The sequence below is a fragment of the Lissotriton helveticus genome, chromosome 5_1, assembly GCF_964261635.1.
Source record: "Lissotriton helveticus chromosome 5_1, aLisHel1.1, whole genome shotgun sequence".
NCBI classification, from domain to species: domain Eukaryota; kingdom Metazoa; phylum Chordata; class Amphibia; order Caudata; family Salamandridae; genus Lissotriton; species Lissotriton helveticus.
Window position 1 is genome coordinate 1902902144 of NC_136065.1, and position 14837 is coordinate 1902916980.

General features: G+C 47.9%; 1 protein-coding gene across 5 annotated transcripts in view; it reads right to left on the reverse strand.

Moving 5' to 3' along the window:
* Positions 1-14837, reverse strand: part of NKIRAS2 (NFKB inhibitor interacting Ras like 2) — a 158312-nt gene that overhangs the window by 9346 nt on the left and 134129 nt on the right. The window lies entirely within an intron of this gene.

Consider the following 14837-nt stretch of genomic DNA (forward strand, 5'->3'; position numbering starts at 1 on the left):
TAAGGTATGCTGATCCAAGGAGGTCAACATAATGCTTCTAAACATGGTGAACATGTTGGAATGGTAAAACAATGATACACTATGGACAATACAATTCCAACATGGCTGCACAGACTGGAAGCAGTGGCTGCACAGGCAGAAACGAGCTACCTTACTGCCTCATACAATATGCTGTCACGGGGCAAAACATAATGTGAATGGCAGAATGGACAGTTGAGTTTTTTTGTTAATCAATGGCCTGGCAGACAACTACATCTACCAGACTCACACAAGACACTCTAGCAAGGACTTTCACAGTGCAAAGCTTCTATCTCCAGGGTTTAACAAAGAAGGTGACCATTAGACATACAGTCAAAGAATTATAAAAATGCGTACACAATTACAGTTCTCAAAACAACACACATCTATACTAAGAGAGGTTAGCAAGGATTATCAAACTCAAAATCTAATACCCTCCGGGTTTCTGACATGGGGTGACCAGCCTACTATAGCAATCTGTGCGAATACAAGTAACCTCACACAGCCTTACCTGCTTGCCGTGAGGGGAACGGCCGATGCCCAGGTCCATCAGCCGTGAGGGGAACGGCCAGCATACAGCGCTCCATTGCCGTGAGGGGAACGGCCAACGCTGAACTACACTCCCCAGCAACCCCGGCGCTCCTGTGACGTTCCTGCAGCGCCCGCTAGAGCTTAACAGCGCGGAACACCTCCCGCGTCACGGGACGCGCGCGGGCGGCGCCGGGCTGAGCCCGGGCTGAGGTCTGTGGCCGTCCGGGGCAGGAAGAGGCTGGGCTGGCCCACCCCTCTGTCATCGGATACCTCAGGTACTGTAGGTGATTGAACACTGGCTGAGGGTCTAGCTGCTCCTATGTCCACTCGGTCGGGGAAAGTACTAAGGGGGGGGTGGGGGGGTTCTGGGACCTTGACGGTAGGCACAATGGACAAATTGATCACCAGAGTGGCTGCTGTCATAGAGAAAGAGATTGAGATGACGGAGAGACGACTCTCACAGGAACTCCTACCGGCTAGACGCTCCTCGCTTGGGGCAATGGCACAGGCCCAGTCACCCATCCCTACTCATGTTCCTCCCCCTCCCCCTTCGGGGCTGGTCGAACTGCCACGGGTTTCTGCTATTAGAGCAAGCATTGATAGGCTGGAGAGCCTGGTCACCCAATCGCCATCCCATACTGGCAGTCCTGTGTCGTTGGGGTCAGGCTCCCGAGATTCGCCGTGCCTCCCCATCGACCAGGATTTGCCATTGTCACACTCAGGTTTACCACAGGCCTCGACTTTGCCGTCCTCGACCAATGATCCTCCAGTTTGTTTTAAAAGGAAAAGGGCTGAGTGTGTGCGGAAGTGTGCTTTCACCGCACTGCACAAGCGCCCTAGGAAGCTTGTTGCTAAGGATTTGGCCCCAAACCAGGCATCGCATCAGCCCTGGCGAATCCCGAGTTGGCAGAAGGGCGTGTTTCCATAGGCACTACACAAGAGGCTGTGCAGGCATCACCACACGACCCAGCTTCCCTTAAACATTTAGAGGTTCTGATCAAATCCTTACTAGCCCCGCTCATTGACCAAGTCAAGGGCTTTGGGGAGAGGCTAGACAGGTTTGAGCAGACTACATTGGACAACTTCTTTTCACTGAAAACCTTAATTAAACTCCAGTCAAGAGCTAGGGAGGACTGTACGGGCGGGAGTTTGGGTAGGCGGGAATCCGGAGATGTATCTCATGCTCCACCCCAGATAACGACTGCACCTACTATTGCAGTCTGTAATGACCCACTTATTGTTCCTACAACTCCTATCGTGGCTAATCATGGGATCACCACCCACACTGTTCAGGTCCATTCAAGCTCTCTTGAAACATCTAAAGCTCCTACTACGAAATTGGGTCATTCCAAGACGTTAGCTGACGGGGTTTCAGCTAAGACCAAACGACAGGCCCAGGTAGCGGTTAACGGCAGGGGAGTAGGCCCTGCTCCCCAGGCTAAACCCGCTGCGAGCCATCGGGGAGCTGGTTCTCCAGCTGCTATACCACCGAAAGCGATCCCAAAAAGCCCACCTGTAGATCTTCCCCCAGAGTGCCACCCATATGTTGCTGTTCTCATTAATGTCCCCCCTTGAAGGATGCCCAGCACGAAACCCACCAGGCCCTCAAGAACAAAACTTTGCACTGGTTGAAATCTAATAAACCACTACCTAGGGGCCTGGAGGGGGTGATTCTTGCAGTACGTAGAGTGGGCTGGGTAGGACACGGCAAGAAACGCCTAGAAGGAGATTGTGTGGTAGTTAACTTCCAAGACAGCAGAGTTGCACACACAATCTGTAACCACAATTACGTAGCAGGCGGTCCAGGTATCGACGCGGTGGATTTAACGTATTTCTACCCGCGGCCTGCTATGAATCATTTTGGCTCACCCTATCCTGAGACACATCACAGATACAGCAGTCGCCCAGAGTCTCTGGTGGCACCACAGTTCCCACCACAGGCAGCTTGGCAAGGAATGAAGTGGGGCCCCATGGGTTACTGACTTGATGTCACATGTGGGGTGGCCTTGGGGGATTACAAAGTGGGCGGGGTTGCCTCTCCAACTGTACTGTCGACCAGCTCACCCACCCTAACAACAAACCATATAGCCCCGTCCCCTTCCCGGGAAGTAGGCAGAGAACAGGGTACTAATGGAGAGAGTAGTGGTCCCCTTGTCCTCGTCAGGGCAGTTGTCCGCTGTGATGCCGTGCCCAGCAGCGCCCCAGCTGTAACGGATCCCGTTCTTAGGATTTTCAGCTGGAACGTGCCTGGAATCGACAGGAAGCTGGCACTGCCAGACTGGAATGCCCTCATGGAAGAGTATTCAATTTGCATCTTTCAGGAGACATGGAGTAGGGAGCCCACCCATAAGGTGGGGTATTCTTCCTATTCTATCTCTGCTGTGTACCCGGCATCTGGGAGGGGACGCCCTTCGGGTGGACTCCTCATTTGGGTGGCAACTTCTCTAAATTGCAGAGTCGAGGAGCACCAGACTAATTGCCCAGACCTCCTTAATATTACCTTAAAAGACGCCCGGGGCCGTGTCATTTTGAACATCTATAACATCTATGCCCGGGGCACAAAGGGAGGAAGACTGTCGCCTACTATTGCCATCCTAGAGGGCCTGTTAAGGTCATCCCCATTTAAATCATGTACCCTGGTTGCGGGTGACCTAAACTGCACGTTCGAGCCCCTCGGCTCGGACGATACCATGGACTTGGAGGAGGAGGACCTAAAGAGAGGGATCCCGGCCTTGGAGCTAGCTCCGATTAAGAGGTGGACTGAAGTGGCTCTTCAGATCAACACTCTTGGTATGGAGTTCGATCTAAGGGCCCTCAACAGGAGGACGAGTTCAGACAAGGCGGGAGCCCACACTTACAACAGGCCCAACCACACGTCAAGAATTGACTATATCTTACTTGACGTGTGCTTATGGAGCTCGGTGAGGGATATGGTGGTTGTCTCGACCGTTGAGAGCGATCACAACCTCCTCTCTCTCACTTTGACTCCTTGGTGGTTGGAGGGCAAAACGGGCCCCTTGCCACGTACTAATGTTAAACCGGGTGAATCATCTGTTTCGAACTGTGGTAGGCGACTGAAGTGGGCAAAGCTCTCTCTATCCGTGGAGAAGGTTGCAGTTATATCACTTCTTCTGGCTACAGCCCAATGCAAAGTGGTCTCCCATGAGGTTGGGCCTGAGGAGGTGCTTGGGACTTTTTGTGACCTGACCACGGCTATAGGCAATTTGTTAAATGCCCCAACTAGACATTCTGGGGAGAATACTCGGGCCCGCCCTTTGAAAAGAGAGGGATGGTATACCCATAAATGTGGGGCAAATAAAAAAGCATTGGTTGAAGCCGTCAAATCAAAATCGCAAATCAGGATCAGGTCGGCTAGGAAGACCTACAACCAAACATTAAAAATAGCGAAAAAGGAGTGGGAGGAAAAGTTCTGGGCGGACCTTTTGCATGCCAGTCAAGGGAAGGATGCTAGGGGCTTTTGGAACCTGGTGGGATCTAGGAACAGACCTGATGGCACGTTGAGGACTTGTACGATCCCGGCCCAGACCTGGTTTAATCATTTTAGGACCTTATATCTACCGGCAGAAGGGTCCCTCAACGAGCCTTTTTACCTCGCCTTCTTGGCAGAGGTCAGTGTTCTAGATCCCTTCACTACACGGGAGGTTGAGTCTGTAATCAAGTCCCTTGTACCCTTAAAGGCAGCTGGCCCTGATGGGCTACCAGGGGATCTACTTCGAGCTTACCCGACTGAATGGGGCAAACTGTTAACCGCCCTCCTAAATTCAATCTTGGAAGGAGGACCTGTCCCCGAATCCTGGAAAGGGGCAGAGGTTGTCCCCATATTTAAAAAGGGATGTCGGGTTAACCCTGGGAACTACAGGCCGATAAGCTTGATAGACTCGACACAAAAGGTGGCGGGGAAGGTGATTCTGGGGAGGATCCTTCAATGGGTGGACGAGAACCACATCCTGTCTGATTTTCAGGCGGGATTCCGCTCAGGCACGGGGACCATTGAACAGGTCTTCAGACTGATGCTATTGCATTGGAAGGTGGTGGTGCTGGGCAAAGGCAGTCTTTACTTGGCCTTCATTGACCTGAAGACTGCCTTTGACCTGGTTCCTAGGGAAGAACTATGGAGGGTCCTGTATGGTCGCGGGTTGCCCCCCTACATACTGTCGCTCCTGATCAAACTCCACACAGATAATTACGCCCAGGTACGTAGGGGCCAGAATGGGGAAAAGACTGACAGGATCCCGGTCTGCAGGGGCGTCCGACAGGGATGTGTGCTTGCTCCCACACTATTCTCCCTATATGTTAATGGTGTGGTAGAGCACCTGCTTCAAGTACCAGCAGATGCACCCTCCCTCGGGGGCGTACGGATCCCTACCCTGTTGTTTGCGGACGACACCCTTCTCATTGCCAAGACTCCCCAGGGTCTCCAGAAGCTTCTGAATCATTTCCATGGATTCTGTTCGGCAAGGGGGTTGGTGATCAATGTGGACAAGACTAAATATCTGATCATGCACCCACCACGGAAACTAGGACGTGCTCCAGTTCTGAACTCGGTTCCTCTCGAGAAAGTCTCGGAGTTCGACTACCTGGGAATACGCATGAGCGATGCTATGAGCTGGTCACCCCATATCAACAAGATGGTTCTTAGCCACAAAAGGGTGGGGGGCGCGCTGTTAAAGGAGTATCGTGCCTCATCGAGACAGTCCGTGGCTCCACTAATTGACATCTACAAAGCAAGAGGAGTCACTGCAGCGCTATACGGGGCGGAACTATGGGGTCTTTGTAACTTGGAGGCCCTATCCAAGTCGGAGAGCAAATTTCTGAAAGACCTCTTGGCTCTCCCCTTGAGCACCCCAACAGTTCCGGTGCTCTTAGACGTGGGCTGCAAACCAATCAGGGACCAGGCCCGCCTCCGGCCGCTGCTCTTATGGGCCCGCTTGTGGAGGGTTCCAGAACTGAAATCCTATGCCGACGGGCTGTCTGAGGTAATGGGAATGGGGGGGTGGCACAAGATTAAGTGGCTAAGGGACATTAAAAGCCTCCTGGGGGAATTGGGTTTGGGGGTCTTTTGGGCTACAAAATCTGCCCCACCAAAAGCTACCTTGAAAAAACTGTACTGGGAATGGGTTTCCTCTCAACTTATTGTAAATCCCCGTCACTGCAATTCTACCGCAGCCTTTTTAAGATTCAAGGACGTGACGGCCTACGAGCCCTATCTGGATTTGATCACCATGCCAGCTGATAGGGCTCTTTACTTCAGGTTCAGAGTAGGTACCCTTCCGATAGGGGATCTCCCTTCCAGATGGAAAACACCTGTGCAGCAATCACCATTTTGTGCCCTCTGTCCAACAAGGCCTGAGACAGTGACACATATCCTTTTTGAATGCCCTGATTACTCCCGCCCAAGGAGATGTTGGCTCAAACCTCTGTGTAGGCTATTGGGGACACGTCAGCATCAGGAGGCGCTACGTATCTTACTAACTGACACTTCCCCATCCATAGTCTGTGGAGTCTCAAAATTTTTAAGATGGGTTTGGTTGATACGCACTAAAAGACTGTCTATTTCAATTTAATCTATTTTTAACTAACTTATTTTTTTGTATCAACCCTATTTTGCACTTGTTTTTAACGCTGAATGTACTCATAAATTGTCGATTTGCAGTTTTAAATATGTATGTAATGCTTTTAAGATATATCTGCATATCGAAATAAAGCTATCAATCACTATAGCTGACTGTAGGCTTTTGACAGTGTAATAACAATCCACCTTTAAAGGCCTACTGCCCTTAATGTATGCTTTTCACAAAAAATTAGTCAGGCGTACTGCTTTTGCCATATCTTTCATAATAAACAGATAAGGTGTGTGCCATGCTTAGTTTTTACAAGTTCAAGTTCCTCCAGATACCGATTGAAGAATATTTCATGGACAAAACAGTGTGGTAACAGGAATGTTGTGCGTAGCACACAAAATTGGAAATGTGTGGCGGATACTATGCATAAATGGTACTTCCCCAGGTGGTTTTTGCACTGAATTCTAACACGCAATTGAGGCCGTGTATGTTAATGTAGGTAGACTAGAGTACAGGCTATTAGGGCAGTCCAGGTGAGAAGTCACCACTGTTGTAGTCAGGTAATTTGCTGGGGAAGAGCAAAGGAGGTATGAAATTAATCAAGTATGGATGGCGGAACACACTCTTCTTCACTGAGTTTAGCTGTGAAATAAGGTTAAGGTCTGTGGCGAAGAGGGCACCCATGTCATATACTTTTGGGGATGTAGGGATTGGCATAGAACTCTCCAAAAATGACTAGAGGAAGAGTTTTTTTCCAGGTTCCCAGGCGCAATTGTCGAGTTTTTTGTGTGAATTCCCAAACAAAGGAAATGTATTCTGAACTTAGGAGGAATCTCACTGGAGCAATTTCCGACTGTTTTTGAAAATAAATCAGGACTGTGATGTTTAGAGTATATGGTTATGTCTGGTAAGCCTCGTTGGCCGCTGCATTTAAATCCATTAAGCAGACCACGTTGCATTTTCTACTCTAAACATAAATTTTCAACTTGACTCTTAAAACAATCAGCAGTCAGGTTGCTCCATCATATGGGTGCAGATTTATAGTTTTTTTTCCCTGAGGTGTACTTTTGGAAAATGTTGTGAATTCCTACTTGCGACACTGCAGGGGCATTTCTGCATGCATAATTGTAATTGTATTGCAACTTGTGGGATTCATAACACCAAACTCAAAGAATGTTATGGTATGTGGTACAGGCTTCTCCAATGAGAAGCTCATGAGCAACTGGTTGCTCTCCAGCTACATTTAAGTAGCTCTCCTGTGTGTAGTCCAGTTTACTAAATTTAAAGATCTTGCTTGGCTGAATTAATATATCTATACCACAATTGAAATGAGAAACTCTTATTACAAAAAAGGTTGGAGACCCCTGTTCTAGATCATGGAACATGTGTGGCATGGAATATTTATAGATCTTAGAACCTACAGGAGTAGGTGGTTTAGTGTGTGTCTGTGTCACCCAAACCTTCTCTTGTTCGATTGCATCACTTACATGAAAAACAGATTTTATAGCAGTATATCAAATCTAAACTCCCATGCTTTGCATACGCCTCACATCTATTGGTTGCATCAAGAATATGTTCAAATGTTTAGGAAAATAGTCCTCAAAGAGATGATTAAAGCAAGTCTGTCACAGCGTGGTGTGAATGCATCTGATCTAGCTTTTAGTTTGCCAATAGATAATTATCTGACACAGGCAACAGACGAGGATAGGTCGCGACTGCTGTTCTACTGGAGAGCTTAGCACAAGCAAATGCTGTCTAGCCAAGATAGCCTGTTGGTTTTACAGAAGCCAAGGAGGAAAAGGAAAATGCTACTTACCCAGTATGCATCTGGTCTTGGCATACGTTCTGAGGCCTTTGGGGATAAGCTGGCGTTAAGTATCCCAGTTTTAGGGACTGAAGTACATACAGCTGAGGGGCAAGTCTCTCTTTGGATCAAGGAGGCAGTTAGTTCCATCATTCCCCTGAAACCAGGTAAAAGTACCAGCAGAACTCCTTCTGCTAAATGGTTCTCAGTGTAACTGGCTCTCCTAAAGACGGTCTGTAAGCGCCTTGAACGCCGTTGAACGGGGGACTACCTTAATGAGAACAGGGTGCTTTACCTCGCTGCTCTCAAGCTGTATCATAAACGCATTAGGAAAGTACGGAGGGAGTTTTACATTGAGCACAATGATGTAGCTAAACATTGCACCAAAAATATCTTCAATGTAGTGAAATAACTTTCCTATTTAGAGCACGTGACAGCCACAATGCCAGCCTCCTCTGATTATTGCAATCAGGTTGCAGACTTTTTTATGAGCAATATTGATAAAATCTATGCTACCTTCCCTGGAAGTAGCAGGAATCACATCCCGGCTTCTGTAATAGATGGTCACGGAAGTGAGAACAGTTTTGCTTTTTGCTTGCCTGGAGTAAGCGAGGTTCTTAAACTCATGGAGGCAGTTAAATCTGGGTCGCCTTTGGACTCGATCCCCCCAAAATACGTGAGGCTAGGGAAAGAAGTAATTGTTCCGGTTCTTACCTCGCTCCTGAACCTCTCCTTTAGCTCGGTGAGGTTCTTAGTAATTGGAAGCATGCCATGGTGGTTCCATTGCTAAAGAAACCCTCCCTAGACCCTGCTCTCCCAGAAAATCTTAGACCCATATCTTTACTACCTTATGTGGCTAAAATTGCGGAGAAGCATCTTAACAGTCAATAGTCCTTATTCCTGGAAGAGAGACAAGTACTCCACGAAACACAGTCAGGGATCAGATCCCAACATAGTACCGAGTCGGCTCTTCTTCTCGCTTCAGAGGCTCTAAAAACTGCTGCTGATGAGGGAAGAACAACTGCTCTGATCTTCCTAGACCTGAGCGCCGCTTTTGACACGGTCTCCCATGGCCTTCTTTTAGAACAGTTGCGGGAGGCCGGGGTCGGTGGAGTGATATGGAGATGGATTAAACATTATTTGCCCATTGTTGCAAGGTGTTCCGCAGGGTTCTGCTCTCAACCCTACCCTATTTAATATTTATATGCGCCCCTTGGCAAACACTGTGTTGAGACATGGGGTAAAACTGGTATCATATGCTGATGATACACAGCTGATTGTTACCCTGGAGGCAGGAACGGATGGCAAGTTTAAGGCCTGTTTGGGTGAGCTTGCCAACTGGATGAAGCTCTGCTGTTTGCAGCTGAATGCAGGTAAGACGGGGTGATGGAAGTCGGTAAGCAGCCCTCCCTTTGGTCTCACCTGTGGTGGCCGGAGGAGCTGGGACCACCCCCGACCCCCAAGGCCAAGGTTAAGAATTTAGGAGTGTGGTTTAACGACTCTCTTTCATTCTCCGAACAGATATCAGCGGTGGCTGGTGCCTGTTTTGGCATTCTTAGGATGCTGCGAAAAATTCAGGATCTTCTCCCAGTAGAGGCTAGACGGACTATTATACAGGCCCTTGTTACGTCGCGTCTAGACTACTGTAACATCTTGTGCCTAGGGGTGAACCAAAAAAATTTACACATCCTGCAGAAGGTTCAGAATGCTGCAGCTCGCCTAATTTTGAATATTCTTAGATGGGCCTCGGTTGGAGAGACTCTGAGGAAATCACGCTGGCTCCCCATACAGGCAAGAGTCACCTTTAAGGCCTTGTGTTTCACTCACAGGATGATCAATAAAAAAGTTCCTGGCTTCTTGCACCCCCTTCTTACCGCCTACATACCTGCACGCTGCCTAAGGTCCTTGTGCACGGAAAAGCTTATTGTGCCTAAGGTTCGGAAGGTACAGGCTGGTGGGAGTTCCTTTGGCTTCCTTGCGGCGAAAGCCTGGAAACAACCTCCCTGCTGACTTAAAGAGGTGCCTATCGGAGACTTTGTTTTGAAAAAAACTTAAGACGTGGCTGCTCCGCTGTCCCCCTGATGGCCGGAAATAGGTCCTATGCCACTGTTCTATAGGGGGGTTCTGGCTGCATGGTGGGTGGGTGACCTCTGGCCCAGCTGTTGGGTACTAATTTGGTGTTTAGCGCGGTACACTCCGTTGGAGTAACCAGCCGCTCTATAAGCTGTATAATAATAATACAGAGCTGTAGTTATATGCTGTGCATAGATCGCCATCTAGTATTGGGTCCGGATGTTTTCACTTTGTTTTTCTTCTAAGAAGACTTCCCAGTCACAAGGTAGGTGACTGACTCCATTGTTAAATTGTTTTCCCTCAGAGGGTGATAATGGAGTTAGTAAGAGTAGTAAAAGGAGATGTCCATGAATGCATGTATCCAAGTGAAATGTTACTGCAACCGGTATAGGTACCCGGGGAGGCGGGCAGGCGCATATGACTCTACAGCTCTATATGCCAAGAACAGATGCATACTGGGTAAGTAGCATTTTAAATTCGAGGCATATGAGCTGTAGATCATATGCTGTGCAAAGACTACATAGCAGTTATCTCCCAAAGTGGTGGCTAACCTGTATCTGTTGCAGTGGTCTGAAATATGTTATGTTATGTTATGTTATTTTTATTTATACAGCGCACAGCTGCCCCAGCAAAGGGGCGTCCTGGCGCTAAGAGAAAGCAAAACACAACACAACATCAAAGAGAGAAGGGTACAGATAAAAACCTAGCGTTTAAGCAAACAGAAACGTTTTGATGGCGCGCCTGAACTGGAGAAGATCGTCCATAGCCCGGATCTCACAGGGAAGAAGATTCCACCACTTCGCAGCTAACACTCGAAAGGAGCGGCCGCCAGTTCTGCTCAGCCTGAAGCGGGGAACCACTGCTAAATTCTGGCCTAAAGATCTCAACGCTCTCAAAGGGACATAAGGAGTTAAAAGATTCACCAGAATTTGGGGAGACAAGCCTTTGAGAATTTTAAATGCCAGGCAGAGCACCTTAAATTTAATCCTCTGCTTGACAGGGAATGAAGCGAGTGCAGCGTTTTTGCTACTGAGCACCCCCTAGGCAAACCTACCACTACTCTGGCTGCAGCGTTTTGCACTCGCTGCAGCCGGGTAAGTTCCGACTGATTTAGCCCGGCCAGGAGCGAGCTGGCATAGTCCAGCCGGGACAGTACTGATGCCTGAATCACCAGCTGTCTGGTGGGGGCATCGAAGAATTTCAGTATGGGCCTAAGACCTCTAATGATGCCATAGCAAGAGGCCGCCACCCTCTTGGTGTGGCAAGTAAAACTAAGTGTTGGATCCAGCCAAACCCCAAGATTTTTTATCTCCGAAGCCGGAGAGGGGGTCACACCCAGTTCAGAAGGCCACCAGTCATCACCCCACAGTCCCACTTGTTTGCCGACCACCATGACCTCTGTCTTCTTGGTGTTCAGCTGAAGACAGTTAGAGTTCATCCAATTGGCCACTGCCCGCAAACCATCCCTGAACCTGAGGGCCTCCACATCAGAGTCTCCACTCAACGTGACCGCCAGCTGCGTGTCATCAGCATGTGTACATAAAACTGCCTGGCCCACTCTAGCTTGTTGTCTTGCTAACACATCTACACAATAATGTTTTGTAAATGTGTGAGGTGTAGACCATGTAGCAGCTTTATATATGTCATCTATGGGTATATTATCTAAGAATGTCATAGAAGCCCCCAGTTTGCGTGTAGAAAGTGCTCTAGTGGGAACTGCGAACGTTTGTTTTGCTTTTGCATAGCATATTTGAATGCACTTGCAATACCTGATTTTCATATGGAATAGCCTTTGTATGGTGGGGCAAAAGCGACAAAAAGTTGATTTGTGTTAAGGAAAGGTTTTGTTCTTATATGTAATAAAGCAATGCTCTCTTCACATCTAATGTGTGTAGGTTCTGCCACTGAATCTGGTTGAGGGAAGAACACATGTAACTCAACAGATTGATTGATATGAAAAGCAGAAATTACTTTAGAAAGCAATTTAGGATCAGTCCGAAGAACCACTTTATTTTGGTGCATTTGTAAAAAGAGATCTTCTATAGTTGATGCCTGAAGCTCACTCACTCTTCTGAGTGATGTGATAGCAATGAGGAAAGCAACTTTCCATGTGAGAAATTGCAGTTCACATTTGTGCAATGGCTCAAAGGGTGGACCCATTAGGTGAGAACAATGTTGAGATTCCACACTGGAGCAGGTGGACGTCTCAGGGGAATGACTCTTTTGAGTCCCTCCATAAAGGCTTTGATAACAGGTACTCTAAAAAGAGATAGATGTTGTCTATTCTGGAGATATGCAGCAATAGCAGCCAGATGTAAACATATGGACGTGTACACTAAATTGAAACCTTGTAGATGTAACAAATAACATATAATATTTTGGACAGAAGTATCAAGCGGGTTGATGTTGTTGTTATTACAGTATATCACAAACCGCTTCTACTTTGCTGCATAGCAGGCTTTTGTGGTAGGACGTCTAGCCTCTTTGATAATATTCATGCAGTCTAGCGGTAGATTAAGAAAGCCAAACTCTAAGACTTCAGAAGCCAGAACGCCAGATTGAGTTGACTGGGGTCTGAATGTCTTATGTCTCCATGGCTCTGTGTGAGGAGATTAGTTGCAAGACAAAGTTTTTGGTGAGGAACTACTGAGAGTTCCAATAGGGTTGGGAACCAAGGTCGACGTGCCCACGTGGGAGCAACTAGGATTAGTGTCAGGGACGCTTGTTTGAGTTTCTGAACCACTAATGGAATGAGTGGGAGAGGCGGAAAAGCGTAAGCAAATATCCCTGACCAATTCATCCATAGTGCATTGCCTTAGGACAATGGGTGTGGATACCTGGACATGAAGTTTGGGCCTTTTGCATTTAGATGTGTGGCAAACAGGTCTATGTGTGGGAATCCCCACATTTGGAAGAATGGGAGGAGAACTTGAGGGTGTATTTCCCATTCGTGGATTTGCTGTGTCTGACGACTCCGCAAATCTGCCATCTGATTGTCTACTCCTGCAAGGTGTTCTGCTAGGAGATATATTTTGTGATGTATGGCCCTTTTCCAGATGGTCTGTGATAGCTGTGACAGCTGGAGAGAGTGTGTCCCTCCCTGTTGTTGTATGTAGTACATGCCTGTCATGTTGTCTGTAAGAATTAGGACAGTCTTTAGTACTAACTAAACTTGAAATGCTTTCAGTGCCATAAAAATCGCTAGCAGCTCTAAATGATTAATATGAAGCGATTTCTGCTGAAAGCTTCAGATGGCCTGAATTGTGTGGGTTTGGAGATGCGCTACCCAACCTGTCAGTGATGCGTCTGCTGTCAGGACTATCTGTGAAACCGGGTCACTAAAGGGCTGCCCTTTTAAAAGGTTTTGTGTATTCCACCACTGCAGAGAGCAAAGGATGCGGCCATCTACCAACACTAGATCTGATAACTGACTGTGAGCTTGGTTCCACTGACGTGCTAAGCATTCCTATAGGGGACGCATCTGAAGTCTTGCGTAAGGGACTATAATAATGCAAGACGCCATCATTACCAGTAACTGCATGAACACTCAAGCTGGTAAGGAGTGTTGAGGCTGAAACCGAGACATCAGGGTTTATATATTCCAGACTCAGGCTGGAGTTGGGTATGCTAGAGCTTTTTGTGTGTTTATAATAGTTCCTAGATATGCTTGAGATGTGCATTGTTGGAGATGGGATTTGGACAGATTTACTATGACTCCTAGCTCAGTGGAGTGGTGTGGCTCACTGGTTAGAGTGGAGTGGAGTGGCTCACTGGTTAGAGGCAGCAGACCCGGAAGCAGAGAACGGCCCGGGACCCGGGTTCAATTCCCGACGCAGCAGGGTCGTGGACCTAGGGTCAGCGGACTCGACAATTCTCGCCTCGGTGCCTACTCTAACCAGGGATCACACTCGGCAACTCTGGGCATTAAGCTTGCCTCATCTCTACAACGGCCTCCCACAGACGCCGGGGATGCCTGGTTTCACCTTGGAGATACCCAGAAGGGACCATCTCACAGGGAAAGCCAGGACGGGTTCCCCAGCGGTCTTCAGCGCCGGGACGCTCACGGGCAGCTGTGCGCTTTACAAGTCCAATACACACACACACACACACACACATGGTGGAATTGCACAGTTTTTTTGTGTGTGGCGTAGACGGCTGTTGTGCTAGCTGGCCTTTCTGAGCCAGTCGTCTAAGTATGGGAAGACACGAATATGTTGTCTTCTTAGATGGGCTGCGACTACTGCCAAGAATTTTGTGAAAACCCTGGGTGCGGTTGTTACTCCGAATGGGAGGACATTGAATTGATAGTGCTGACCTGCTACCACAAACCTGAGGTATTTGTGGTGCGCAGTCTGTATTGGAATATGAAAGTAAGCGTCATTTAAAACCAGAGTGGAGAGAAAGTCGCCTTGCTGAAGAATGGGAAGCACTTTTTGGGGCGTTACCATATGAAAATGGCTAGACTGAATGTATAGATTTAGTTCTCGGAGGTCTAATACAGGTCTGAGAGAGCCATCCTTTTTGGGAATTAGAAAGTTGAGGGAGTACATTCCTGGTATGGTAAAGGGACTGGTTCTATTGCACCTTCCTGCAACAAAGAGAGAACCTCTTTTTTTTAGAAGGGTGAGATGTTTGTGTGACATAAGGTGTGACCTTGGAGGAATGTTCGGTGGACTGCTTGTAAGCTCCAGGCAAAAACCAGATTGGATAATTTGTAGAACTCATTTGTCTGATGTAATCGTTTTCCAAATGGGTAGAAATTGGGATAGATGTCCCCCAACAGGAGTGGAATGGTCAGGGGTATGGAAAGGAAGTCACTGTTTGGTGTT